Source organism: Zea mays, chromosome 5 (genome assembly GCF_902167145.1).
Source record: "Zea mays cultivar B73 chromosome 5, Zm-B73-REFERENCE-NAM-5.0, whole genome shotgun sequence".
NCBI lineage: Eukaryota > Viridiplantae > Streptophyta > Magnoliopsida > Poales > Poaceae > Zea > Zea mays.
In genome coordinates, this window is record NC_050100.1 from 59,935,961 (window position 1) to 59,940,501 (window position 4,541).

Below are 4,541 nucleotides of genomic sequence, written 5' to 3' on the forward strand. Positions count from 1 at the left end.
AAATTAATTGATTTTTTTAAAAAATACGATAGAATGATAATTCGTGCAATGGTGTAGCTAGATTCGTATATGAGTCTCACTTTAGAAGTCAGAACTTAAATTTAAAACATCATGTTCACACCTTAAAATTTTCACAAAACTAATTGATTTTTTTTTAACGAGTAAGATTGATAATCTGCTAATTTGTTTGCAATATCGTAGCTAAATTCATTTGTGGGTCCCACCTTAGACGTCGAACATTAAACTTAAAACGTCGCATTCACACCTTAAAATTTTGATAAAATTAATTCTTTTTTGGAAGTGAGTAAGAATAATAATATGATAATTTATGTGCCACAATATAGTTATAATCATATGTGAGTCAAACCTTAGAAGTCGGACCTTAAAATTAAAACATCGCGTTGACACCTTAAACTTTTCACATTTTTTTGGAAATGGGTTAGAATGATAATCTGCTAATTTGTGTGTAACTATGTAGCTAGATTCATTTGTGGATCCCACCTTAGAAGTCGGACCGTAAAAATTAAATAGTCCCTTAAAATTTTCACAAATTTAATTGATTTTTTGGAAATGAGTAGAAATGATAATCTGCTAATTTTTGTATAACCATATAGCTAGATTCATGTCTGGGTCTCACCTTATATATTAACTAGGTGGATGCCCGTGCGTTGCAACGGAAACATATTGTCGGGATAGGGAACGTGGCTCCTACCAATCTGGTATCAAAGGTCTCGACGATCATGAGCTCTGCCGCTGCCCCCAGGCAGCAGCCACCGCCAGTATCAGGCGGTCCCCCAGCAACGTCCAGCGCGCTAGTCGCAGCCCCTGCTTCGTCGGGAGCCATGACGCGGAGCCATGTTTACGTTAAGCTCATCTGGACAGAACTACTGGAGCATGGAAGAAATATACAATAGAGATATACGTCTGGTGTGACAAAAGACCAGCGACCCTTTCCTACTTTTTCCCTTGAAGAGCAGAGGCAAAAGGAAAAGGCAAGCAACACCGTCGAAACAGGACATGAACATGAAACTTGATGTTTTGTTTACGTTCCAAAACTTGCTGTTTTGTTCCAAGAGTTGTTCGCCGAAAACATGTTTTGGTTCATGTAACTGTGAGAAAATACTATGTCTAAAAGAACATACACACAAAATGAAAAATACATCTTTATCCATTTCATCAGCAGTATGGAGGTAATCAACCAATTTTGCAATGCGCCCACTCCTTCCAGTCCTGCCATTTGAACCAACACTGCCATGTCGATTTTGGCTCCGTGCACCATTTTCCCCCCCAAGCAAGCATCTCTCCCTGCAACGGAGAGGTGGCTAAAATTTCTTTTCCACCAACTAATTCATCATTCTCCTCAAAGCTGTAGTCGATACTGCCAATGGTTCCAGCAGGCGATCCTTGTGGTCCAGACCTCTTCCGACATCTTTTCTGTCTTAAATCTGGAGAATGATCATCAGTAGAAGATTGCTCTCTGATGGTCTCTTTGGAATTTCCTTCTCCTCTTTCCTCCTCAGAAGAGCCAGTAGGGGTAATATCAGGGGGGATGGTTCTAACTCTTCCCCGTGTTCTCCTGTACTTCCTTGCAAAGGCAGTTGCAGTTGCTTTTGCCATGGAACGTTTCTTACCAATTGCGTCAGACTGTCTTCTGAATGTTTCCTCAATGGTTTCTTGTATCTTTAATGAATAAAATAATGGTGTGTTCATATTCATGGTTAAATATGGTACAAGAATGTAAAGAAATGAGTTTTGTATGTACAAATACAGTTCCGGTATTTCCAAAGCAGATGAGGTCACCTTTTTATTCTGAATCCTCTCCTGCTCACTGAAAGCAAATTCCTGCAGTGAAAGCTAAATGAGGCTAAACAACAAACTACTAACTGATAATAAGGCTTATAGACATAAGACATCACCTCTTCCTCATACTTATCAATATCTGGATACAGGGCTGCAATCAGTGCATCATAATTGGGATCATCCCTCAAAGAACGTCTGCTTGCACAATGGGTGCGACACGCTGGGCATTCGTTATTTCTGCAAAATCAGCATTATCTTTATTATCAGATATAATATAGCACTATTTTATGAATTGAGACAAAATTAAACTGTGAATTCTACTTGTTAAAATTGATTGTGACACAATTTTAGAGAAAATGATGTCTGCCACCATACCCTAGTCGCATAGATTTGTCGATGCAGTCTCTACAGAACCGGTGCAAACATTCCATAACTGTCCTTGTCTTCCGGATAATGCCTGCAAAATAGAACAGCAAATGGTCCAAATCAAGCAATGAAATTGCCAAACTTCGAACTTGTAAATAGTTAGTTACAAACATATTCTTGTAGGAAAATATGAAAAGGCACATCACACCTTAGGTATCGCTGAAACTGGTCCAGCAGGCTGATCTGTGGCTAGAGGCAGAACATCAAACCCATCACCAGAAGAAGAGCCTATTAGAGGTTTAAGCTTGTCGATTAAAGGTGGATCGATCATGAGTGTTGTGTTAGTTATTTCCAACTATCTTTTTTCATCTGAAGGACCGTGATGATTAGTCACATCAATGTCATCAATTGTCATCATGCATTCATGCTTAGGCCACGTTTGGTTACCTAGAGTTTCTCATGATCAGATAAATTTTATGAGTTATTGATCCAAACATTTTGCTTTCTGTGTATTGGATGATTATAAGATTGTTTATTTGAGGCTAATTCAAACCATGGATCTCAAAAAGGTTGAGGTATTCCATTATCCTTATCACTACTTTAGACTTGATAAAAGACCTGCAAGAATAATTATAAGATGAGCACCTCGTCATCGAGCAATCTGTAGTAGCATTCAGCCATTCTTGAAGGAAGCTTATGGCTAGGCACCTGTCTTTCTCGACGAGAATAACACTGGAGATGCCGTCAGGGGACCTCCCTGATCGCTGCAGGAGCTCCCTCCTAGACTCAATCTGCAGCGGCATGTCCCTGATGCTCCTGTTCGTTGGATTTGCGTACCCATCAGAAGAACCTCTCAGCGACTGAATCGATGTTGATTTGACTGAAAATTGAGCAACGCGGCTATACAATACCTGTTGGGGTGCTTGTCCCGGACGAAGCGGATGCCACCGTTGCAGAGGTTGCAGGCGCCTGCAAGCACAGAGCACTTCACCCCACAGGCTGCTGGGCGCGGACGAGTTGTCGGGTTGCGTACCTGGTTCGGCGCTCGCCGATATGCTGCGCGCGGTTCTTCAGATCGACGATCTAGGTGGCGATGTTGCGGCGGGGGTACCACGTCCGGATCTCGTAGAGAATCTTGCGGACGGCCGTCACCTAGCCGCTGCCCCTGGGGTCTGGACGGAGGCTGTGGGCGAAGTCGTCGATGCAGTCTTCGATGTCGTAGGCGACGTCCCAGATCTGCTTCATCCAGTCCTCCGTCTGGTTGTTGTGGCCCTCCTCGCACTTGCTCAGGCTGCTGAGGAAGGCCTGCATGCTGGCTAGCTCGTCGGTGATGAATTGGATGTCGCCCCGGACGCCACGGATCAGGGCATACTCCTCTGCGAGGAGGGCGTGGATTTCGTGGAGCGCTCAGCTAGGCTAGGTCACGCGCGGATCGCGGAGAGGGGAGGCGGGGGCATCCTGTGCACTGGATCTGGGCGTGGATGTTGGCGTGGATCTGGTGCGCGGAGGTAGTAGCTGGGCGAGGGATTTCGCAGAGGTAGCAGCTGGGCATGCGGCGGGCGGCTCGCGGCGGTTGAAACGGTCACGGCGCGTGGGCGTAGAGGAGGCGGGGGCGGTCTACAATAGGCTCTTAATAGTTTAGAGATATTGCTACATAGTTAGACACAAATGAGTAGAAATGATAATCTGCTAATCAATATTTAATATTACCTTTCCATCACATTATATATTACCAAAATCATTAAGAGAAAACATGAACTGAAGTGAAGTACTTGTACTTGTGGCTTTGCTTTCGCATGGAAAACCAAAATATTTTTGAACCGTTGGCGACAAATTGTGGCTCTTGACCAGTGGTATAAGGACAGACAAAATCCCTACTATTAAGCGTGGAGGGGATACGTCCACATGGCGAGGTCGTGCCACTGCCCTGGCGCCCCCGCCCCCGCCCCCGTCCTCCTCGACCGTGATCCCCATCGACAACCCCTCGTGTGATGCCCGCCCCCTTCTCTTCTCCCTCCTCTATCGTTGCTGCCCACACCCTACAAGCACTCTGCTATAACTAGCTTATCAGTGTTTCATCAAGCTCGACGCTTGCTCCCTCCCATCCAACCACACTATTTTTGGTGTCGCTGGACATTTTGTTTAAGATTAATGCCATGCTTGGGGTTTCTGTCAACAAGCAAGTTCGTAGTTGTTGGTGCCTTTTTGGTCACCAAACACTATAATGAACCGCTTGGCGGTACTTGACACCTTGGGTTCGGCTCCGCAAGGTGAACGGTAGTGGCGGCCTGTGACAGGTCGCCGGATCGCCTGGTAGTGCCCTCTGCGACGGCGCGGACGGTCCGCGGCCTTGGGCCGGACGGTCCGCGACCTGG

The 4,541-nt window shown here is 45.2% G+C and overlaps 1 pseudogene; it reads right to left on the minus strand.

Moving 5' to 3' along the window:
- Positions 1 to 738: 738 nt before the first annotated feature.
- On the minus strand, positions 739 to 3,477 carry LOC103628223 (putative E3 ubiquitin-protein ligase RING1a; annotated as a pseudogene).
- Between the last annotated feature and the right edge of the window lie 1,064 nt (positions 3,478 to 4,541).